This window comes from Phocoena sinus, chromosome 11, assembly GCF_008692025.1.
Source record: "Phocoena sinus isolate mPhoSin1 chromosome 11, mPhoSin1.pri, whole genome shotgun sequence".
In the NCBI taxonomy this organism is placed as follows: domain Eukaryota; kingdom Metazoa; phylum Chordata; class Mammalia; order Artiodactyla; family Phocoenidae; genus Phocoena; species Phocoena sinus.
Window position 1 is genome coordinate 25,888,510 of NC_045773.1, and position 25,653 is coordinate 25,914,162.

Genomic DNA, 25,653 nt, shown 5'->3' on the forward strand with positions numbered 1-25,653 from the left:
TAATCAAAGACAAACACAGGCTGAAGTTTAGCGGGAAATGGTCAAGACATTAAGTGACACAATTGTACCCAGCAGAACAGCTTTCTCAGCAAAATACTAGCAGATACTTGTTTCCCTGATAGGCTGGCTGATTCTAGAGTTAAAAACAGATCATGTGGGTTGTTGGGCAGCTTTGTACCATTAACACACTAGTTAGCAAACACATGAGACCAGAAGTACCAGAAAGTGAGCCAATAACTTGAGGAATTTGGGCCATAAAAGGCCACTGTCTTAGGCCACATTCTTTGGATTTTAGGTGGTTGAAACTTACTTCAAACAAACTTGAGCATAAAGGAAAAAAGAGAGAATTTATTTGAAGGAGACTATGTATCTTGCAAGAATCAAAGGACAGCCTGTTCATGAGAACTTGGAACCAGGAAGAAGAAAGCCACCAAGAGCTCAGAAAAATTCTATCCCAGTTTTTAAGTCTCTCTTTCCCTTCAGCTGTCTGCTTAATCTCCCTTCGTTGATCTGCTTTGGCAGCTTTGGGGAGCTCATGGACATAGGTGGCTCTCCACAGCTCCCACATTTAACCCCTTATTCTCAGGAAAGAAACTCTGATTGGCCCACCTTGTGTCAGGTGCTCATTCCTGGTCCAATCACCTGTTGGAGGAGAGGGGGTGATGCCTAGGTGCCAGCATGCTGGTGGGGTGCTAGTTCTTGTGGGTGAGGAAAGAGTTTTCAGATAGAGAAAGTCATGGGCTGGGCAGATCCACCAAAATGTACCTCCTGTAACAGCTATCCCAGCGGGACGAACCAGGATTATCACCTATTGGATATATTTCCAAACAGTCGTGTGCACTGTACTTACTGAGTTGGAGCTACTATCTCAAGGGAGAGTTTCTACAATCCTCCAAACCCTACGACTCCAACTGGCCCAGTCTCAGCCACGTGGTGCATTCAAAGAAGTACAATTCAGGAACCAAGAAATATTATAAATCTATACTCATTATTTCAAATCTATACTGTCTCTCAGGGAAATGCCAAAGGAGAGGTGAATTCTTAAAGCATAGCAAGCGTCTTAAATTTCTCCATCGCTGCTCCTCTTACTATTCTGCACATGGATGCCAGCTTTCCCCCCAAATTCTCTCTTCCACCCTGAAACATACCCTGTGCACAGATTTTTTTTCCATCCCATGTTCCCTTCTCCCTCACCTGCTCTTTATTATGTAAATCAATCAGCCACTCTGTTGTATATCGTTTTTTTCCCTCTGTTTTACTCAATACCCAGACTCCCTCCATGCTGTGCAGTTTCTGATACTAGTTGAATTTTTTTCTCCAAAACTTCAGGAACCACAGAGGTCTTTTTTGTCTAACTTCATCCGCCATGTGAATTCCATCCAGCTGGAGGCCTCAAGCCAGGTAAGAGGATGACTATGTGAAAGTTGCTGTATCTGTTCTCATGGTCAAGACCCATAACCTAGGAAACCTTTATGGTCAGGCAAGGTCTCAAGTCTGGCACCTTCTCTCTGTCTTCACCTCATCCTGCCTCAGAGAGGTGTCCAGACGTGAACACGCAAGCCACCGGTACTGGAAAGCACTGCATGACGTGCATATGATGAAAAAACAGCATGAAAGTCCAACCAAACTGATCTTTCCAGGTCTCCTTGTGGTCTCTGCCTTGCACCCAGCCTTTTGTACCTGCTGTTGCATCCACTTAAAACACTCACGTCCCTACCTTCCCTGTTCTACCTGTCCTTCACCTGACAGACGACTCCTCATTCTTCAGGGCTCAGCTTAGATCAGCTTCCTCCAGGATGGTCCAAGCCCCTTGGAAATAGGTACCTCTGCCTCAGGCTTCCAGGGGACTCTGCATATCCCCTTTCTCCATGATGTACTTGTGAGTTTATGCTTCTCCCCCATTACAGCCTGTACTACTCAAGGGCACAGGCATGCTGGCTGTCTTTTCAGCCTGTTCCTCTGGGGCCTAACACAGAGTAGAGCCTCAAAACATATTTTGAAGGAATGTCAAAAGGAAGATTCCTAAAAATCCTTGTTCAGTAAATTAAAAGGGAAAAAGGAAAGCACAAGCCCAGCCTTCTACACCTTGAATGTTTGCATTCCCTCCAGTGCTCCGTGTTCCTTGTAAGACTAAGGCTTTTTTCTTCTGGTTGCCGAGTTGCTGCAGGGCAAAATTTCAGTCAGAGCTTCCTATTAGTGCCTGTGGCTATGATCAGGTTTACATTACTGAATTTCCACCAGATTGTTTTTGGTTTTTTAACTCTAGCTAAGCATAGTGCTTTCCAATTTCAAGGAGTAATACTGCCCTTGGACTCCATAATGAAGCTACCAACTTTTCAATTGCTATCAGCTCTAAATGCAAAAACCAAAGTCAAGAATTCATGCCACTGAATTATAATCAGATAATTTATGATCTAATGAGAGAACCATCACTAGGAAGTGAAGGTTTAAGAATAGGCAAATCCATGTTGATCTGGAAAGCATTACCCAGGAATAAACTTATATTAGCTAATGGAATAAATTATCATATCTCAATATTCTTCTTTCATGGGTCTAGTGCTAATTACATGGCTGTTGTTTATTAGAAAATATGTCTGAACAAGCCAGGACAGAACCAGGGCACATTTAGTAGGTAATAGAAATCTGCAACCGAATTAGAAATAAATGAGATGGTACAGTCCTTAATAAAAGCCCCAGTGGCAGAAGAAACACAAAAAAGGAAGTTGATGCTTTCTATCCAGTAGCAAAAAGTGAATCTAGCAAAAGCAAATGTTATTCTAATTTTTCAGGTACAGTCAGTTATGCTTCTTGTAAACAGAAGCCCAGTGGACAAAGGTTTGCAAAGACATACATTTAAAAGGTAGGTAATGCTACTGCCATAAAATTTTTAGAGGTATTGAAACCAATTTACTTATCTACAATCTAGGGTTTTCTCTCATCTCTCTTTACCAGGGTGGAAGAACAGACCTTCCCACCTGAAAATATGGAGGTGAAGAGAAAATTTTCCTGGCCTGTAAGAGAGAACAAAGGGCTAGGAACATACATGGAAGTCAATAATGAATTCCTCTGACCTAGAAACAGGGGGGACTAACTATATTCCTTTCACTTCCAAAGTATTCCCAGATAAAGAGCCCAGGAAAGAAATTGGCTCACTTATTTGCAAAATCTATCCTCTAAATTTCATCTCTCAACTGTTTCAAAGTTGTTTTTCAGTTCTGCAGAATGATGGTTCAGGGGGCGTTTTGTGTAAAGAATGGGTGTGGTTGAGACATGTAATGCTCACTGAATATCCATGTGTTCCCTCCCACTTCCCTGCCCCTCTGTGGTGGGTGGGGTCATGTGACTAGTACTGGCCAAAGGACTGAGGGAAAGTGAGGTGTCAACCCTAGGCCTTTGTCTGCAGTCTCTCATCCCAAGCCCTGGTGACCAGGATGCACAGATTGAGATGCTGAATCATTGGATGGAAGCAGACCAGATCCCTGAGTCACTGCATGGAAGAAGTCATCCATAACAAGCTTTGTTTCAGTAAGGAATACAGTTGGCCCTTGAGCAACTCGGGGCTCCAACCTTTCAGCCAGTTGAAAATCTGAATATAATTTATAGTTGGCCCCGGAATGCATGGTTTCTCCGTATCCAAGCTTCTTTTGTATCTGAGATTCCGCATCCATAGATTCAACCTCGGATGCTGTAGCACTGTAGTATTTACTGCGGAAAAAAACCGCATGTAAGTGTATCCACACAGTCCAAAGCCGTGTTGTTCAAGGGTCAGCTGAACACCTTTGTTGTATTAAACTGTAGAGATTTCAGTGCTGATTTGTTGCTACAACATAATTCAGCCTCCTGTGACTAATACATGGGGGCCAATCTAAACCTCTCAAAGTTCCTCCTTGCCTAGACCATCTAGTCATGTGAGTTATTCGATGGCCATGAGAAGTTCTGAAGGCCATAGGGCCAGTGCTTTGGATATAGTTTCTTTTTTGACTTGCTTGCTTTGGTTTGGTTACATTGTTTGGTTAGCTAAAGCCTCCATCCATGACAATGGCCTTGGAGAGCTACAGGTCTATGAGACGGTGAGCTCCAAGCCAGTGCACACCTCTTTTGCTCACCATTGTATTCACACGTGCTAAGCTCAGTGCCTGCACAGAGTAAGCGCCCCCCAGAGGTCTACTGAATGAAAAGAATAAAATAACTAATTTAACAATTTAATGACTCACGCAAAGATTATCCGGATTGCATGAAGCCCCCACATCGCGCAAAATGCTGCCCTCGAAAAACTGGAAGAGACCTCCCCCTTCATACAAAGGCAGAGGCTGTGGGAGAAAACCACTGCGCTGAATTCACTGGGCAGCATACTCATTCCTTAGGTGTTTATTGAGTACCTACTGTGTGCATTATTCTAGGATTGGGGATAAAACAATGAATAAGTCAGACAATCTTCCTGCTCTCATGAAGCTCTACTTTGCTTTTCTTACGTCTCTTTTTTCAAGCTAAAGTTTGGCCTGCAAAAAGAAAACTTTCCAATTATCTAGTTACCTGAGTTATCTAGTGTAAAGTGTAAGGCACGGCAGAAGGCTCAAGTAACCCCCAGTATGTTAACTCTGCAACCCTCAACTTTTCTGGAGCCCTTGACTACTAACCAGTTTGCCTTGCTTCAGCATCACTTCTGGGGCTTCACCTGGAGATTCCCACCTTCCTATTTCTTGCTTGAACTGAGGAGATGACCCTTACCTTCCTCCCTTGCCCAATCTCGTTCTTCAGAAAAGCGGTTTCGTTTTCTGAGTTTCTCTTGATCTCCTCCTGGGTCAGCATCCTGCACTTTTTGTTTTTACCAGTTTTTTACCAGTGGTTTTAGGGACGGCTTGCTAGCCTTCCCTGTGTTAAGTATCTCCGGCCAAGGTCAGAACTATGAGTGCTTTCAGAAGGGTCACTGAATCTCCAGAGCGATGCTCCAAGTGTCTAAACTGAAGGTCTGCACTGAACTGGCCCAATGACTCAAGAAAAAAGTTTGCTTCCTCCATCTGGTCCTTAGAGTATCTTCTGGGACCACACAGAGTAGAATCTGAGCGGTGCTCTGGGCTCAGAAGGGCAGCAACGCTACTGCACAGCTGCTAATGACCCCATCTCCTGCCAGTGCTTTCCACCCCCCTACCCCTTGCCCCGACCCATCACCAAACAGCTGTAAATACATAGCTGACCACCCTCAAGGGTCTGGGTTGGAGGGAACTTCTCCAGCATCCAGTCCTGCCTTTGTACCTTCTGTAGCCTCTCAACTGCTAGGCCAGTATTTTGAGTAGATCCAACCTCACACATAAGATAAATGATACCCAGAAACACATGTTCCCCTGAAAGGAGTCTGTCTCACATCATTAGGGCAATCTTCCTCTCCCTCGCAGTTCTCTGCCCTGCAAAGGAATGCCATCCACACAGTCCTGTAAATGAATCTTTTTTTATTTTTTAAAGACTGAGGCCAATCCTAATGTCCACAGCAGCATTATTTACAATAGCCAAGATACAGAGGCAACCTAAGTGTCCATCAACATATGAACAGATAAAAAAAAAAGATGTGGTATGTATGTGTGTGTATACACACACACACACACACACACACACACACACACTCAATGGAATATTACTCAGCCATTAAAGAATGAAATTTTGCCATTTGCAGCAACATGGATGGAGCTGGAGGCTATTATGCTTAGTGAAATCAGTCAGGCAGAAAAAGACAGTAGGAAAATCTGTATGGAACCAACCAGAAGATAAAGTATTTGACTGGTCCTATTCAGATGCCTCTGGGGACCTGGGATCCTTTAAAAGGGAACCGGGCACAGGTTCAGACTGCTCACATTTTATATCTTGGCTCTGCCCTTTGCCAGCTGTGTGCCCTTGGGCGTGTTTGTTGCTCTGTCTATGTCCCAGATAGAAAGAAAAGGTAGAATGTGTGAGAGGCAAAGAGAAGTTCTCCTTTGCTAAGAGGTGAAATGAAACCAAGTATATAAATGAACAATGACCCCCCCAAGTAGGGTAAGCCAAGGAAAGAGATGAAATGGCTCAACTTGGTTGACCTCTGATTACTTCTCCTTCTCTGCCTCACCCTCATCAAGATCCTCCTTTTTCAGGTAAAATTCATCACGTAGCTTCCAAGCCTAGGAGCTAGCTCTGCTGGGGGAAGTTATGAGACGTCAAGTGAGAACAGGAGGTCCCTTTGACGTGCTGGTTGAACTCAGGACACCGGCTCCATTTATTCTCCCAGTGGAACACCACATTGCTTCCTCTCATTCTTTTCCAACAGGGCTGATCTAGGAAAGGACGAGGACCAAGTAAGTAATCAAGCCTTTGGATAGGATCCATATGGCATCCCATCTGTGAGCCACAGAGAGATTCAAAGTTAGCTAGTACTGGGGGCCAGACCATATTTACACCATTTCCAGAATGGGAGCTTTTGACTGATCCTTGGCAAGTATATGAGAAAGTTTACTTTCCTTTCTTAAAATCTGTGTTTCTGTTGCTATAATGTCTAATGCCTTTAATGTCTTTTGATAATTACACTTGTAACGAGGATAGCATGGGTACGATTGAAATTGCATTTAGTTGGGGACCTGTTAGAATGTCAGAGCTTTGGGGAAGTATCTTCCTGGGCCTTTGGGGTCAGACCACATCCCTGAGGGTGAGGCTGGGGAGGTACTTCCCTGGAGAGAAATGGATGACTCCATTGCTGTGACTTTGGGGGGAAGAGAGGACTTCCTTCACAGTCAGGCTGGAGGGGACTTGGGCTCAAGATTCTGAGGCATGGAGAGGTCCCAGGAGTGGATGTGCTGTCTGGCTATGTCAGGGCACTGATCATGCATGGCCCATGAGGGCACCATTCTTTTTTTTTTTATTTTTTATTTAGATTTATTTTTGGCTGTGTTGGGTCTTCGTTTCTGTGCGAGGGCTTTCTCTAGTTGCGGCAAGCGGGGGCCACTCTTCGTTGCGGTGCGCGAGCCTCTCACTATCGCAGCCTCTCTTGTTGCTGCAGACGTGCAGGCTCAGTAGTTGTGGCTCACGGGCCTAGTTGCTCCGCAGCATGTGGGATCTTCCCAGACCAGGGCTCGAACCCGTGTCCCCTGCATTGGCAAGCAGATTCTCAACCACTGCGCCTCCAGGGAAGCCCATGGCCCATGAGGGCACCATTATTAAGGAATAGAATGTGAATTGTGCCCTGGAGAAATGTACAACAAGATGGCCCCATGCCAGACAGAGATAGGAACTGGCTCAGCAGGAGACCTGGGATGGGCATGGGCTTGTGTCTAAGTTGAGAGGCCTGTAACCGTGCTTGGGGCGATGTGGTAGAGAGGAAACCATCTTTCTCCTATTGCTGTGGTGAGACTGGGGGAAAGACATAGAGCAGGGCACTGGGGCCAGCAGCAGGAGTGGCCCATGGGACGCACGGTCAGCACGTAGCGAGCTCTTGTTTGGGGCAGAGGTGACAGGAGGATTCCTGGGCAATGAGTGTTTGGGGCAGTAATTGTGTCCTTCAGCTTCACAGGGCAACAATCACCTGTGAGCAATCAGGCATCTGACTGTGATTAATTAATATGCTTCTCGGACATCTGGGGTGAAGGAGGGAGACGGGCTTAGATGATCAGCCAGGGACAGGGAGTCACTGTATTTTGGAGCATCTGTGTCGGGTGATAACGTTTGTACACAATGGGGAATAGACGTCCCAGTTATATGTGATTCTGTTGGCTTGTTGCCTGTGGAAGGAAAAGGTGATCAAATGGTTGTGGATTTTATTTATTTTTTTTCAATATTTGTTTACTTATTTGGTTGCATGGGGTCTTAGTTGTGGCAGGTGGGCTCCTTAGTTGTGGCATGTGAACTCTTAGTTGCGGCATGCATGTGGGATGTAGTTCCCTGACCAGGGATCAAACCCGGCCCCTTGCATTGGGAGTGCAGAGTCTTATCCACTGCACCACCAGGGAGGTCCTGGTGTGGTTTTTAGATGTGTTTAACTGTTCTTTAAAAAAGAAAAAAAAAAAAACTGGTGAGTTTTATGAAGATGCTAAATTCTAGTTTGTTGGAAATTATAGTGGGTTGAATTTTGACTCCCCAAAAAGATCTGCCCAAGTCTTACCTCCAGTACCTATAAATGTGACCTTCTCAATAGAGGTCTTTGCAGATAAAATGGAGGATCTCCAGATGACATCACCTGAGATTTAGGACAAGCCCTAAATCCGGGGACTGGTGTTCTGACAGCAGAAAGAAGAGAGACACACACACACGGAGACACACAGATGGAGAAAGCCCTACGAAGATGAGGCAGAGACTGGAATAAGGTGGCCACAAGCCAAGGAACGCCAGGAGCCGCCAGCAGCTGGAAGAGGTAAGGAAGGATCCTCCTTTAGAGCCTCCAGAGGGAGGATGGCCCTGCCAGCACCTTGATTTGGGGCATCTGGCCTCCAGACTGTGGGAGGGAAACTTTCTGATGTTCTCAGTTGCTTGCTTTGTGGTTATTTGTCACAGTGGCCCCAGGAAACTAATGCAAAAGCATATTCAGTGTTTGCTGGTATCGAGTGAAAACTCAGTCATGATTTCACGCCCCTTTCGCTAGAGGGAGATTCTCAAAACCTGGTCTAAAGCATGTGACTGATTCATTAAGTGCTGTTCTGGGACAACAGTTCTTTTTTTTTTTTTTTAATTCTAAAACTGTGCTATACACTGCAGACAGTTTTGTAAGTTTTGGACTGTGGGCCCTAACACTTGTCTTATGCAGTTGATATGTCTGAGTTCTTTCCTAGTGTAATAGAGCTACAAGGGTAACACTTTTTTTTTTTAATTTATTTATTTTATTTTTTCATTTTTGTCTGTGTTGGGTCCTTGTTGGTGCGTGCAGGCTTTCTCTAGTTGTGGCGAGCGGGGGCTACCCTTAGTTGCGGTGCTTGGGTTTCTCATTGCCGTGTCTTCTCTTGTCGCGGAGCACGGGCTCTAGGCCCGTGGGCTTCAGTAGTAGCAGCATGTGAGCTTCCGTAGTTATGGCGCACGGGCTTAGTTGCTCCACGGCATGTGGGATCTTCCTAGACCAGGGCTCGAACCCGTGTCCCCTGCACTGGCAGGCGGATTCTTAACCAATGCGCCAGCAGGGAAGCCCGAGGCAACAGTTCTTAAACTTGAATGCACATCAGAATGCCCTGGAAGGACCATTAAAACAGAGTGCTGGGCCCCACCCCAAGGGTTCTGATCCAGGCAGTCTGGGATGGGGCCTAAGGATTTGAATTTCTGACAAGTTTCCGAGTGCCGCTCCTGCTAGTTTGGAACCACACTTTGAGAACCACTGAGTTAAAGTTACATGCCACTCCCCAGCTCCCACCCCCGTGCCCCTGCAAGGGAGTGCTTCTAAATTTAGAAACTAGTGGGAATTTAGGGGAAAGCATCCCACTGGGGATGACTGATGGGAAGAATAAAATGTGGTCTTTTTTATTTCCTGTGGTTTACAGTGGCTCAAAGTTATAAATCAAAGAAACAAAAGCTATTCTGTGATGAGCAATACTGCCTCTTTTCCCAATCGATCTTTGCCGTCTTCCTCCGAGTGTAGACGAGTCTATGGACTGATCTGGTGCTTAGTAGGCAAACCGTTTGAAGTCCCTGGGGAGATCGTGAGTCCATGCAGTAGTCGTAAACTTGGTTAGAACTGCAGGGTGATTTTGTATTACGCTGGACCCGTCTCGTACACCACTTCACTTCTCTTGGTCCAGCCTCTTACTGCACCTGCCGCTCTGCCAGTCAGGTCAACCCAGGCGTCAACAACTTCATGCAGACACAGCCTGCCACTGCCTCTCCTTGGGTCCTTGTTCTGGGCCACTTGCCTCTTGCTTCCTGCCCTGCCTGGGCCTTTTCTCATTCCTTGCACACGCAACCCAACGTGCATAGTGCAAGAAGTTAGTGCTCGTGAGGTCGTTCTTGATGCTACGGAACTGAGCCAATGGATAAATATTTCCCTTTTTCAATTCCTAGGTGGGCAGTCCTGGCTTCTCTTTCACATGGTTTCTCAAAGTGTCCTATGGGATTCTTTCTTGCCCATATAGGTGTCCAAGTGAATAACAGTTCTCAGTGTAGACTTTTCATTTCTTCCGTGTTAACCCTCCATCCTGCAGTCCTGCTCCCTGGGACCATTTCCCAAAGAAACCTACCTGCACTCAAGCCTTTGGCTCAGGGTCTGCTTTTTAGGGAACCCAGGCTGAGACACTTATCTACACCCTCCTTCTTGCTTTCCCACCTTTTGGAGATTGATGCAAGTTCAAAGACTCAGAGTGTGTGTGTGCATATGAAATTTGGGGTGTCTGCTGGCTTCTGTTGGGTAGCTTTGACACAAAGAAATGGAATTTTCCCACGGGTGATTCATGGAAGTGGGCAAGAAAGGTGAACTACCCCCAGCCTTCTATCCTCCCTGGAGAAAGACCTTGGATTTCATTGACTGTTTTCATCAGAGGGAGGCCCGTTATTGGCTCGGGCAGATCCCAAAAAGGCTTGGAGTTCATCTGTGCTCACAAGCTAGCTATATCCCATAAGAAGACGCTACAGTTTTTTCTAGTTTAATGCCGTGCAAATGCTTTGGCTTTTTAGCCTCTGAAACGCCTAGACCTGTATGAGGAGCTAGTCCAGTGGTTCTCCAAAACTACTCTATGGGCGGCCTTTTTCAAAATCAGCAAGGAAGCCGTTTATTTTTCAATCGCGGTAACATATAAATGACATAAAATTTACCATTTTAACCATTTTCAGTTGCACAACTCGGTGACCTCAAGTACATTCACACTGTTGTACAACCATCACCACTATTTCCAAACATTTTTCTTGACCCCAGACAGAAACTCTGTAACCATGAAGCAGTACTTCCCCATTCCTGGCCCCTGGTAACCTCTGGTCTGATTTCTGTTGTCCAGTCTAGATATTTCATCTAAGTGGAATCATATATTAATTATTTGTCCTTTTGTGTCTGGTTCATTTCACTGAGGATAATGTCTTCAAGGTTGATTCATGTCGTGGCTTGTGTCAGAACTGCATTCCCTTTTACGGCTGAATAATATTCCACTGTATGTATATACCACATTTTGTCAGTCCCTTCGTGTGTTGATGCCACCTTTTGGCTATTGTGAATAATGCTGCTAGGAGCAAGGGTGTACAAATGTCTGTTTGAGTCTCTGCTTTCACTTCCTTTGGGTATATACCTTGAAGTACAATTGCTGGATCATATAGTAAGTGTATGTTTAACTGTTCAGGAAGCATCATGCAGTTTTCCACAGCAGCTGTGTCATTTTTCTTACCTACAATACAGAAGATTCCATTACCTCCACATCCTAATGGCTTCGTATACCTAATGGGTGTGGAATGGTATCTTACTGTGGTTTTGATTTATTTGCCTAAAGACTAACTAGGGAGCTTTCAAACAGATCCACATTCCTGAACTCTACCTTTGGGTATTTGGGGTGGCTCTGGGATTGGGGCCATAGACCCAGTACAGTCTCCTATCTAGTCTAGAAATCTCTTTTTATAATTCCCTGAAATTTTAATCCAGTCTCTGCATATGTCTAACTGTATGGAACTTGCTGCTTTCTGGTCAAGCCCAGTATACTTTTACCCAGTTTTAGTGATTTATCTCCTAATCGGAATTTGTGTGATTTACAGACACCTACATAGTACGGGGCATGTTTTCTCTACCTGAAGGACACCATTCTCTCACCTCTACTTTCCCCGGCTCCTTCACCCTATGGCTTCACCCTGGAGACTTTTCTCAGACCATCCCCCTCGCCAGGCTGAAGCTGGAGGACCCTAGCATCTTAATCTCCCTCTATCACAGTGTTTCCACATGTGTTGCAATTTCCTGTTTGTCTGTCTCTGCTACCACACTCTGAGTTCCTTAAAAGGTCACAGCTGTCTACGCCGCTGTTCCCTCGTGTCTCCCCCGCTGCCCCGTGCATAAGGTAGGCACTCAACAAACAGAGGTTGAAGCATCTGTTGAAAAACATAAATTCTGCACTAAAGGCACAAGAAAATACTTGGGGTTATTCTTCAGTATGAAACTCAGTTATGCTTGTTAACGTTAGGAGCCCCCCCAGTCAACCAGAAAGAAAGAGGATTTACTAAAACCTAGATAGCCTTCAAATCAGGGGACGGAATCTTAAACCCATGAGAAGTGTCATCTCTAAGCAAAGGGAGCTAGAGAAGCTGCCTAATTCCTTTCTCTCCTCACTCTTTTCCTTCACACAGACTTATTGCAAGCACATACACTATGTGCTCAACCTGGACTTCCTTTGTACTTTAATTTTTACTTGTGCATTTTACCTACAGCATTGGAAAAAGTAAGTTTGTCCCAGTTAGAATAGGTCTTTTCAACTGCTGACACATGTTCATAGAGCATCTGGATATAATCTGATTAGCATCTGGTGTGAGGCTGTGAGATACTATCTCCCAGGGTCTCCCGTGGAGAAGGAAAGGCATAAACTTGCATTCATTTGGACCATCCTCGTGTTGACATCTGCTGGGCTTCCCATCCTCCAGCGCTTTGCCCAAGTTCATCTGGGCAGAGAGCATCACCCTAAACTCTCAAGGTCCCGCTGCAACTGGAGCAGAAAAGAAATGTCAGCACTCTGGGCCGGTAAGAGAATCTTAAGTCTTCTCTCCTCTTACCCTCTGTACACGTTTGAGCCAGTGTGGAATGCATCACACATGTCTATAGAAGGAAGAGTATCAATAATTGAGAGGCCTCTCCCTGCCCCAGCTGTAGACACTGCCAGCTCTTTGGTTTATGTATTCCCCATTCACCTTCAGTTTGCACCCTCAGATAATGTTGCCTGATACATTTCTTGAGAATTCCTTCCTAGTTTTTGTGTTGTTCTGTTCCTTTATGAGGCACAGCTTTAAAGGCAAATAGTTTCATGAAGTTGTGTTTGTTTATTTTGAGGGTTAGTTTTTGTTTTAGGTTGAAGCAATTCGAGCTGGTTTCCCGAAATGTAAACAAATGGGTATCTTCTCCCTGCGAATGCTTAATTCCTGGTGTCTGATGAATACATTTCACTGAATTGGGGATGTGGGAGCAGCCACTTGACATTCATCACCCGTAGAACAACTGAGCTGGGAAGGCTTCGAAAGGCTATTCTGTATAACCAGGAAGAAAAAGGAGGGTGCGTGCTTTGAGCATTAAGTGCTTACTTGGGCAAGGTCTGAGATCATCCTCGATTCATCACTTTTTGTGATGAGACAGGTTTGGGGAGACAGGGTGACTTGTAAACATTTGGCTGAGTCTCACATACCCTTTACCTATGTAAGTCCAGTAGGGCCAAACAAACACACTGATTTATCTTAGTGATTCAGGCAAATAAATATTTACCAATCGCCTCTAATCTATCAGGCATTGGAAGGCATGCAGAAGGGAGCAGGCCCAACATGTTCCCTTGCCCTGACTACAGGTAGAGTCTCGTAAGGAAGACTGGCCATCAGAGATGAGCACAGACATCAGCGCGGTGTCCTGAACCGTGGGGAGGTCAAGGGTGAGAGTGTAGACCCAAGAAGAACGGGGATGGGGAACTGCACGGACTGAGGTGGTGAGCATGGCCTCCCTGAGGATGTGACACTTCGGTTGAGGCTTGGAGGCATCCATCAGTTGGAGGCAGAGAGTTCAAGGCAGGGACAGCATCTTGTGCAAAGGTGGGAAAGAGCCTGGCACATTCAAGGAACTGAAATAGTGCAAGTATAGGTGGAGCAGAGAAGGAGAGTCAGAGGTTAGAGTGAGGGAAGAGGTGGGCGGTGCCGGTCCCACAGGCATTTCAAGCCTTACTGAAGCTTATGTTCTTGTCATAAGAACAGTGGAAGCTCTTAAAATTGCTTAAATCGGGGAGGATGTTACAATCCAATTTAGGATCAATGGTTGTTCGGAGAATAAATTGTAGCACCAGTAGGAGAAGCAGGGAAACAAGTCAGTAAGTATGGAAGAGAGTGCTGATTGCTCAGTTAATAATCATTCTTCCTTTTTAAAAAAAAAAATCCTGATTTTATTCTAGTTGGTAATCACACTACATCTCCCTAACCCCTTGCAGCTAGGACTGGACAATGAGATGAAAGTGAAATTTTGGGGTAAGCCTTCTGAAAATCCTTTGAGAGGGACTGATTCATCTGGGAGAAGGCCCTTTGGCACTTCACCTCCTTCCCCCATCCTCCTGCCTGGAGTACAGATGTGATGGCTGGAGCTTCAGTAGCCATCTTGGATTATGCAGTCATCAGGGTTGGCCCAGGGAGAGGGCAGAGGGGATGGAGTGATGGGGGAGTGGGAAGTGAAAGGCTTCCCATAGAGGTGATGCTTATCCAGCATTTTGGAGGACCAGAATGATTTGATCAAGTAAAGAAACATCAGGGCAGCAATTAACATTTCCTGTTGTTTTTGTATGTTTAGTTTTGTTGTCATTCCAATATACATGAAAGATAAGGCCAGGGGTTGAAAATGGTAGCTCATAGTCATATGCAGCCCTGTGACATATTCTATTTGAACAACACTTGGTTTCAGATTTTTAAAATTTCTTGTCAAGCTTTAAAAGTTAGGAGATTTCATATAAAAATCTGGATTGGAGGGCATTCTCTTGAAGAGCTAACAAGATTGGCACCCTGTTTCTGCAAAGCAAGGTAGTTAACTGAGTCCAAGTAGTAACGGCCTGCGTCTCTTGACTCACTCACTGCTGATGTTCCCTGCTTGGCCCAGTGGGTACTTCAGTCTGCAGGCCTGAACCAAGGCTCCCTGCCAGCAAGACCCATGCAAGACTCCCTAGACTGAGACTCTCTGAGGGCAAGTGGTGAAAGCAAGTGTTAATTGCATTAGGAGAATGCAACGCAGATAACTTAGGATGCTTACCTTGCTGAGTTTGGGCTTGAGAGGTGAGGGCAGCAGGGTACACAGAAGCCAGACTGGGGAGGCTTTGTGAGCTAAGCTGTGAGGTGTGAACATTTCCTGGAAAGCCATGGGGAACCAAGGAGCATTTTAGAGATGAACTCCTTAAACCAGGTATGTTTTCAGACTTGTGCTTTGAAAGCTGGGTGAAGAATGAATTGGAAAAGACTGTAGTTTTGTTGTAAACAAGTATAATTACCAGTTTGTATATAGTTTATGAGTTTGTACGCACATTTTTTTTCATTTGACTTTCATAACACTTCAGGAGTCAGGTATTGTATATATTAATTTTAAATATCAGAAAACTGAGGCTCAAAGAGGAAATAAGACTTGCCCACAGTCACATACTAAGTGACAGAACCATGACTCTTAAAACCAAAGCCAAGGGGATTTTTCCCCCCCAGGACGTAGTGTGCAAGGCAAAAGATAACAGTCTGATGTATTTCAGTAATGAATTAGCAATCAAAAAGAAATATGTATTTTAAAAATTGATATGATGAAACAGGCATATTTCATCATCCTGAAACCTCATTTTCTTCCTTTCCATTATGTTAAATCTATATGTCACTGTCCAAGTCTTGATGGCCTTTCATTTGTCTTTGGTTTGATTTCTTTCTCAATATCCTCCCACTCATTTGGTTCCCTTTTCCTCCCACTCCCTCTTTGCTTCTCTTTCCTTCTCAGTCCAGGGCTTTTCTTCCAGTGAGCTCTGACGCACGTTCAAATAGCTAAGTTTCGCCAGAGTTCCTCGTGTGCTCATTGAAGCAACCAACCCGCCATAGCTGGACTTTACTGGTCCCCTGTCTTGCCCATCCCGCCCTCGCCCCCCAGGCCCCACACAGATCTAAGGGTCATTGAGTTAGGACACACCTTGAGAGATCACCCTGAGCGTCTGGGCTGGCTGAGTCAGGCAGGAGCGTCGCCCAGGCAGCCCCAGCCTCCAGGGAAAGGCATTCCACAGTTGCCCTAGGCATCCTGTTTCTAGGATCTGTCCACACCAGCACTCAGGAGATTTTCTCAAGCGCTCACCTAAGTCACGCCGTGCGTATTTGGCAAGGACAGTGGCCATTCATGCCAGCCTCTCGCAGTCTTCCCTCCCTTTCAGAAGTGCAAAGCTTAGCCTTCCCCATCCATACACACCCTCTCCTCTGCTCCTCCAGGGAGTGAAAAATGTGGCTCAGAAATCCACTCAGGGAGGGCTCCCAGCTTCAGCTGGCCATCTGGCATGACTGCTGCCTCCAAATTATGTTCACATCCGTAGATAACCAAGTGGATTATCTCCAAGAATCATCTCCTCAGTGAGAAGAGAGGAGGTGGAGAAAACATCACATTCATTTGCTTGTCTGGAAAAGACCGTGGACATCAGCAATTTGCCCTTGCCGGCAATAGCGTTTGGTTGCCGCTCTGTAATGCAAAACCTAAATGAGGCTTATTAGTGTGAAACGAAAAGGCCCTGAAGGGCAGCCAGGGTGTCCAGAACAGGCATCCGCTGCTGTCTGGCACAGCCATAGAGCTGACAGGTCCCAACTTGGGAAAGGTCAGTAAGGGATCAGAGTACTCTGAACGCCGCCTCACTGACCCATTAACCACCGTAGGTGTGATTAAGATGCATGTCCTTCCATTTCTGGATGTCATCCGCTTGTTGACAGGTTGTTCAGAGAATGAAAGCTAATGTTTAATAATTAGCCCAAGCAAAACATTTGTCAGGGAGGCAATTCTGGGAGAAGCTCAATGTCTTGCTGGCCTCTGGCAGCATAATGAATAGAGTTGATGTAAGTACATGTCGCTCGTAAGAATCTCTGTCCACAAACTCAAGAATTCCAACCTTTCTTTACTTTCCCTTAAATCAGTGATTCTCAGTCAGGTGTAATATAGGTCCCCAGGGGACATTTGGCAATGTCTGGAGACATTTTTGATCCTCAAAGAGGTGGGCAAAGAGGGGGCGCTACTGGTGTCTAGTGAGTAGAGGCCAGGAGTGCTGCCAACATCCTACAATGCACGGGATAGACAGCCCGCAGCAAAAAATCCCCCAGCTCAAAATATCAGTAGTGGGACTTCCCTGGTGGCGCAGTGGTTAAGAATCTGCCTGCCAGTGCAGGGGACATGGGTTCGATCCCTGGTCCGGGAAGATCCCACGTGCCACGGAGGAACTAAGCCCGTGCGCCACAACTACTGAGCCTGTGCGCTAGAGCCCGTGAACCACAACTACTGAAGGCCGCGCGCCTAGAGCCCATGCTCCGTGACAAGGGAAGCCACTGCGATGAGAAGCCCGCGCACTGCAACAAAGAGTAGCCCCCAGCTCACCACAACTAGAGAAAGCCGGCACGCAGCAACGAAGACCCAATGCAGCCAAAAATAAATAAATAATTTTTTTTTTTTTTTTTTTTTAGCGGTACGCGGGCCTCTCACTGCCGTGGCCTCTCCCGTTGCGGAGCACAGGCTCCGGACGCGCAGGCTCAGCGGCCATGGCTCACGGGCCCAGCCGCTCCGCGGCATGTGGGATCCTCCCGGACTGGGGCATGAACCCGCGTCCCCTGCATCGGCAGCCAGACTCTCAACCACTGTGCCACCAGGGAAGCCCCAATAAATTTATTTTTAAAAATACATATATATCAGTAGCGCCAAGGTTGAGAAACCCTGCCTTCAACTGACATAATTTCTACTCTAAGCCTTCCACTCTACTGGCAAGATGATTAATGTCTTTATGTCATTAAAGATTAATATCTTTATGATGAATGTCAGTTATTATTGGGGTTTTGACCCAAGGCTGAACCACAGTTCCGGAGTCTTAGGCTGAGACAAAGTTGGGTGGGGGTATTATGCTTAGAGCAGCAAATCCTTTGGGGAGGCAGCCAAGGGTCACATCAACTGAGGGCTGACTTTCAGCCCCTGTTCCTCGAGGTCTTTCCTTCTCTGCCAGGCGGCTCAGTGGGATCTTCGTGGCTTCAGGAGCTGCAGCCCTTTCTCGTATTCTGACTTTAGCTTGGGGGTGTCCTTTCATCTAGAATCTGCCCCCTGATTTTTCTGCCAGTCTGTTTTCTTGCAAACCTTCTTCTTCCTCTTAGCACTGCAGAAATTTCCTACATTCTGTGTGGGACAAGAAATCTCCCTGGCCACTTATACTTTCTTCTTAGGCATATGCCTCCCTTAAGCTTGAATAAAGTGAAGGGAAAGAATAGGACAGAGGAGAGGGAAAAAAGCACATAAATTAACATCTCAAAATATTATCCAGCAGTCACAAAGGTAACGGGGAAGTCAAATTAAGGAACATGCATCATTCTTGACCTGGATCTAGCAGGGGTACCCAAGCCTTCTTCTCTTCTTCCCATAGCACCACCTTTCATGCCTGTGGGTAATACGAAATTAATATCAGTTTTCAGATATGCTGACCTCAGTTGTCACCACACTGAATGAGAAAGGTTTTAAGGTCTCAGCCCTGCAGAAGATTTCTTGGAAATATTTACACCTTGGCATAAGAAGAAAAAGTTAAATTTTTGCACTCACTGGCAGTTAGGGTACCAGAATCACCCTAAGAGTTTGTTCTAAGCAATAAAAACTCCTTTTGGAGATGATCCAACAGCATCTGTTAAAATTACAAATAAGCATACCATTAGACCCAATAATCTTTCTTCTGGGATTCTATCCTGTGGAAATAAAAGAATTTTGATACATGAGCATTGTTTATAGAGTCAAAAAGGATAAAGAAAAAAGGCTGAAAGTCCATCACTAGAGAAATGCACTGGGAAATGAATGAGTTAGAATACATCCGTATTATGTGTGATGGTTAATTTTCTATGTCAGCTTGGCTGGGCCACAGTGCCAAGATATTTGGTCAGAGATTCTTCTGGATGTTTCTGTAAAGGTGTGTTTTGGATGAGGTTAACATTTAAATAGGTGGACTTCGAGTAAAGCAGTTTACACTCTGTAGTAATGTGGGTGGGCCTCATCCAATCAGTTGAAGGCCTTAATAGAACAAAGACTGACTGCCCTTAGCAGGAAGGAGTTCTGCCAAAAGATTGCCTTTGGAATCAGACAGCAACTCTCCCCTGGGTCTCTAGCCTAAGCTGCAGACTTTGGACTTGACCAAGCCTCTACCATGACATGAGCCAATTCCTTAAAATCAACCTCAATCTCATTCTCTCATTCTATTTTTTTTTAATTTATTTTATTGAAGTTTAAGTGAGTTACAATGTCATATTAATTTTTGCTATACAGCAAAGTGATTCAGTTTTTAACATATATATGTATATATATACACATATATTTTCATATTCTTTTCCATTATGGTTCATAACAAGATATTGAATATAGTTTCCTGTGCTATACAGTAGAACCTCATTGTTTATCCATTCCATATATAATAGTTTGCATCTACTCATCCCAAACTCTCAATCCATCACTCCCCCCACCCCCGCCCCTTGGCAACCGCAAGTCTGTTCTCTATGTCTGTGAGTCTGTTTCTGTTTCGTAGATAAGTTTATTTGTGTCATATTTTATATTCCACATAGAAGTGATATTATATGGTGTTTGCTTTCTTTTTTCTTTCTTACTTCGCTTAGAATGATAATCTCTAAGTCCATCCATGTTGCTGCAAATGGCATCACTTTCATTCTTTTTTTATGATTAAGTAGTATTCCATTTTGTATATGTGTGTATATGCAAACCACATCCTCTTTATCCATTCATCTGTTGATGGACATTTAGGTTGTTTCCATGTCTTGGTTATTGTCAATAGTGCTGCTCTGAACATAGGGGTGCATGTATCTTTTTGAATTAGTGGTTTTGGTTTTTTGGATATATACCCATGAGTGGAATTGCTGGGTCATATGGCAACTCTATTTTTAGTTTTTTGTGGAAACTCCATACTGTTTTCCATAGTGGCTACTCCAATTTACATTCCACCAACGGTGTAGGAGGGTTCCCTTTTCTCCACATCCTCTCCAGCATTTATTTGTCGACTTTTTAGTAATGGCCATTCTGACCGGTATGAAGTGGTACCTCACTGTGGTTTTGATTCGCATGTCTTTAATAATTAGCGATGAAGAGCATCCTTTCATGTGCCTGTTGGCCATCTGTATGTCTTCTTTGGAGAAATGTCTGTTTAGGTCTTCTGCCCATGTTTTGATGGGTTGTTTTGTTTTTTGTTATTGAGTTGTATGAGCTCTTCGTATATTTTAGAAATTAAGGCCCTGTTGGTTGCACCATTTGCAAATACTTTCTACCAATCCATAGGTTGTCTTTTCATTTTGTTTGTGGTTTTCTTTGCTGTGCAAAAGCTTATAAGTTTGATTAGGTCCCATTTGTTTATCTTTGCTTTTATTTCTATTGCCTTGGGAGACTGACCTAAGAAAACATTGATACAATTGACATCAGAGAATGTTTTGCCTGTTTTCTCTCCTAGGAGTTTTATGGCATCATGTCTTATATTTAAGTCTTTAAGCCATTCTGAATTTTTGCGTGTGTGTGTGTATGTGTGCATGGTGTGAAGATACCGTTCTCTCATTCTCTCTCTCATTCTCTTATGATGGGCTCTTATGGGAGTGTTCCCTCAGACATACCAGTAGTTCCCAAACCCAGCTATGTACCAACAATCACTCTGGGGCCTTTATTTAAAAAGTACTGATTCCCGACCTGTGGTTGCCAAGGGGGAGGGCAGGAGGGAGAGGGATGGACTGGGAGTTTGGGCTTGGTAGATGCAAACTATTACATTTAGAATGGATAAACAACAAGGTCCTACTGTATAGCACAGGGAGCTATATTCAATATCCTGTAATAAACCGTAATGGAAAAGAATATAAAAAAAGAATGTAAAAAAAAGGTACTGATTCCCATGTAACCCGACTTTTCCCTGCTGTATCAAATCAAGTATCTTGGGACTCGGACCCAAGAATAGAGAGAGAAAGAGAGATCAATCTCTGTCTTATTGGTTCTGTTTCTCTGAAGAACCCTAATACATCATAGAATACTATGCACCTATGAGTTAGGTCTACACCTAGGAACCTGCAGGGATTTCCATAATGCATTAAGTGAAAAAGCAACATACGGAAATACATGTTGTAAAAAAAAAAAAAAAAAAAGGAACAGCCAAAAATGTGCATATGTATATTAGCATGTGATGTATGGGCATAGAAAAGTGTTTGCGGGAAAAAAATGTAATAAGTTTTAACAGTAGTTATCTAAAAGGAGAGCAGGGAGGTAGAATAAAACTAGTGTGAAATCAGAAACTTATCATCAGGTAATGTCGATGAAAACTGCAGAATACCAAATTCTATGGTACTATGAAAAATAAGAAAATGCTAAATATGCTCATAGTCAGGGATTAGAAGTTAACAATTTAAAAATTCATATGCTTTTGGATTGGAATTTAGGGCCACTCTTTTACTTGAATTTCTGATACTTTAATATTATGATAATTGAGAAAAAAAAAACCAGATTCTTGGGTCCAAGTCCCAACATTCTTGATTTGGTAAAACAGGGAGAAGACTGGGTACCTGGGAGTGAGTACTTTTTAAAGAAAGGCCCCAGTGAATGCTGATGCATGGCTGGGTTGGGAATTACTGGTGTGGATGAGGAAACACTCCCACGAGAGAGAAAATGCAGAGAGTGTTTCTACAGATTGCCTCGTAAGGACTTCCGGGTGAGTGGGAAGGGGACATCCCTAGAGCTTCTGTTCTTGGGGCTTCCTTCTGGTGGCAGCCAGGCTGAAAGCCTTGAATCTTCTGCGAACTTCCTTCTTATCCCAGACCTAACCCCAGTGCTCAAAGCTTAGTCCCAATATCACACACTGAGTAGAGTCAAATCTGATGTCAAGTGAACATTTCAGGACTAGGGAAATATCCTTCACCTTAAGCTTTTCTTAAGACCCTCAAACCCAGGACTTCCTTTTCTGGCCTTGATCCCACTGTCCTCCTCTTCAGGAATGGCCTTGGTTCCTGGAGGAGAAGACATATACAAGATATATGTGTCCATGCATTTATATTCCCACATCCTACAGGCCCTAGAGTGGACTCGATCAGGCATGGCCATGGGGACTCAAGGAACCTGAGGAAGTGACATTTATGAATTGTGGGAAGGAGGGAAACGACACTCCCTGGGTTTGCCAAGTCAGAATGGGCACTTGCTGTTATTGGGGTGTCTTCCATTCTTTTCTGTTTCCTCTGTGCTTTTGCCTTTTGCTTTTTCCTTCTCCCTCTGTAGCCCAAAAGTCACTAGAACAGGGTACACAGTCAGAGTTGGAATGAAACCATTTCAGGTTATCACTCTTGCACTCCAGGCTCCAATTAAAGTCTCAGAGACTCTCAAAGCTGTTACCATGGCCCTCATCAGCACTCCAACCGCCCCATCACTGAGTCTGCTGCTAACTCAATTCATTATTATTTCAAAGATGCATTTGCTTCCCCAGCCACCACCAGAAAAACTGTGAAGGAGGGCTCTCAGGGTGAACAGGAGGGCAATCCCAGGGCTCCACAGCAAGTGCCATGCCCACAGTCTCTCCTGCACCCCACTGGAAAGGTCTGAAGATCTGGGACCTCCTGGAGCAGGGAGAAGGGGTTGTGGGAGGTGAGACTGAAGGTGCAGGCCACCCCCAGCTCTCACAGGCCACGGTCACCTCCCCTCACTTGCCAACTCCGCTCTTTCAAATGCCGTCTTTCTCTTTAGAGATGCAAAACTTCATATAGCCCTGTGTAATGACTTCAAGTCCATTATCTCATCTGATTCTCACTGGTTCCCAGCAAGGCGGATGTAGGGCTGTTGCTCACTTCATCTCCACGTACAGATGGTGGCAATGAGGCTGAGAGGGACTTCCCTCGTGGCGCAGTGATTAAGAATCTGCCTGCCAACGCAGGGGACACAGGTTCGAGCCCTGGTCCAGGAAGATCCCACATGCCGCGGAGCAACTAAGCCAGTGCACCACAACTAATGAGTCCGTGTGCTGCAACTACTGAAGCCCGCACGCCTAGAGCCCGTGCTCCGCAACAAGAGAAGCCACCGCAATGAGAAGCCCGCGCACTGCAATGAAGAGTGGCCCCCGCTCGCCGCAACTAGAGAAAGGCCGTATGCAGCAACAAAGACCCAGTGCAGCCAAAAATAAATGAATAAATTAATTTTTTTAAAAAAAGAAAGAAATGAGGCTGAGAAGCTAGTTAGGTGGCCTCCTCAGACCCAATTAATTCATAGTAGAGGAGACAGTACTTGAACCCAAGTCTGACTCCAAACTTCTTTTTTCTCATACCTATTGCACTGCCTTCTCACCTTACATCAATTGTTTGTTAAAGGGCACCCTCTTTTCCATTCCTTAAATATCCATCCTTTAATCTTTGCTGATTAGATGTGAAAACCATTCTCTTATGATTGACAAGGCCCTTGACTCATGCTGTTTTCTTTTTCTGTTTGCTTTCATTGTTAGCTGTTTCGCCTTTGCCTCTATTAGTCATTCCATGTGAGGGGTTTTTACTTTATACTCTATGCATCACAGATTATTCAGGGCAGAGAGCTTTGCAAATGTGTTGGGGACAATGTGAACTGAAATTGGCAAGATGTGTTTTTTCCCCTAAGTGGAAATTATTGTTCTGTTGATGGGATGGTTTGTCTTCTTCATTCTGGGGACACTTGAACAATGGGTTTGAAAGTCACTTCCGAGCCAGCAGCACAAACAATACCACACCTGAGAGTGAAAGCAGAGGAGTGTCTTGAAATCCGTGATAGGAGTGTACTTCTCCAGTTAAGGAAAACTTTCCTGGTCTGAAAAAATACAGCGTGGAATAGAGCCAGGCCCACAGGCAACAGGAGAATGTCATCACTGCCAGGAGAATACTCTGGGGCATGGATTTTTGTTCCTGACAAAAGAGGAAGGTCTGCCTTTTGCTCATAGAAACATTTTCCCAATGGAAAGCCCCAAAACTATATTTGTCAAAGTATTTCACGAGTCTCAGCAATAGGTAAGAAGTAGAAATACTCATTAGCCATCAAGAGTGGAGGAAAAAAAAAAAAATGGGCTTCAAGTTCGGGTCTTCACTTCAGCAATTTTGATGATCTGTAGTATTTTGATGAAAAGCCAATAAATTATTATATGATGAGATTGATAACCCAGGGTAGAATCAAAGAAGTTGAAAGAATTCTTAATTAACTGCAAGGACAGCTGATCTCATTGACCAGAAATCTGTCTGATGACCAGTTTCCTCTGCTCAGCTCAAGGTGCACTTCAACGTGACCTGAGTTTGGCCTGCATTTGAGGTCCCTGGAGGGTGGCTGTGGATCCTGTGATCCTACAGTCTTACAGTTCATCCAGCTCAGCTACAGTAAATATTGCTTTTTGTAACGCTGGAACTTCAAGAGTCTGCTGGGATGTGGGATATATTTCCTTAGAAACTCGGAAGAATAGAGCCACCCTACTTCCTTTCCTCCCTCCTAAAACCCAAAGGCCTTGATGTTGGTCATGGTCTCTTTTATGCCAAATTCAAGAATAAAGATGAAGGTGTCATGTGCAAATGAGCCAGTGCCCTGGAGACAGAGCTGCAGGCCATTCTGCAGGCCTAATAAGAAATGAGTTGCCACAGTATCGCTTGTGAGAGAGAGAGAGAGAGAGAGAGGGGACAGAAAGGGCCCTTATTAATCTGACGTCTTTGTGACTGGCCCTTCAGGCTCTTATCTTCCACATCTCACTGGTGTTAACCATTTATTATTTCATCCAGATGCACTGCCAGCCCACTTCTCTGAAGGGCACTGGAAAAGACCCCAGCTTCATTTCTGTTTTATCTTCTAGGGCAGACAGGAAAATAGCCTTTTGCCATTTCCTCTTGATGAGTAAAGAAGATCCAGTGGTTTCTGCCTACGGGAACAGGGACCACCCTATACAAGAGGAGAGCAAGGCTCTTTGGAGTTCTGTCAATACAGAACTGACTAAAATTGAAATACTAAAGCAGTTAGCTTTGGTATAAAACATGTTGTCATGTTTTTTTAATCATTGCATTATTTATTATATATTTTCAGAATTTTTATTGGAGTAGAGTTGATTTACAATGTTGTGTTAGTTTCAGGTGTACAGCAAAGTGACTCAGTTATACATATATATATTCCACTCTTTCTCAGATTCTTTCCCCATATAGATTATTACAGAATATTGAGTACAGTTCCCTGTGCTGTACAGTAGGACCTTGTTGTTTATCTGTTTTATATATAGTAGTATGTACATGTTAATCCCAAACTCCTAATTTATCCCTCCCCCTCCCATATTTCCCCTTTGATTTCAAGATCTGAGTCTCTTTCTGTTTTGTAAATAAGTTCATTTTTATCAATTTTTATTAGATTCCACATATTAGTGATATCATAACGATATTTGCCTTTCTCTGTCTGACTTAATTCACTTAGCATAATCTCCAGGTCCATCCATGTTGGTGCAAATGGCATTATTTTGTTCTTTTTTTAAAGATGAGTAGTATTCCATTGTGTATATGCACCACATCTTCTTTATGCCATCTCTGTTGATGGACATTTAGGTTGCTTCCGTGTCTTGGCTATTGTAAACAGTGCTGCGTTGAACATGGGGGTGCATGTATCTTTTCGAATTATGGTTTTCTCCAGATACAGGCTCAGGAGTGGGATTGCTGGATCATATGGTAGTTCTATACTTAGTTTTCCAGGGAATCTCCATACTGGTCTCCATAGTGGCTGTATCAATTTACATTCCCACCAACAGTGCAAGAGGGTTCCCTTTTCTCCACACCCTCTCCAGCATTTATTGT

General features: G+C 44.4%; 1 protein-coding gene across 1 annotated transcript in view; it reads left to right on the forward strand.

Annotated features, from left to right (window-relative positions):
• Positions 1-25,653, forward strand: part of PSMD6 (proteasome 26S subunit, non-ATPase 6) — a 91,763-nt gene that overhangs the window by 1,974 nt on the left and 64,136 nt on the right. The window contains exons 2-5 of the mRNA XM_032649604.1: positions 1,330-1,401; positions 2,790-2,860; positions 6,120-6,320; positions 8,162-8,365. The gene's annotated coding sequence lies outside the window, so the exon portion shown is untranslated. The remainder of the gene's footprint in view (positions 1-1,329; positions 1,402-2,789; positions 2,861-6,119; positions 6,321-8,161; positions 8,366-25,653) is intronic.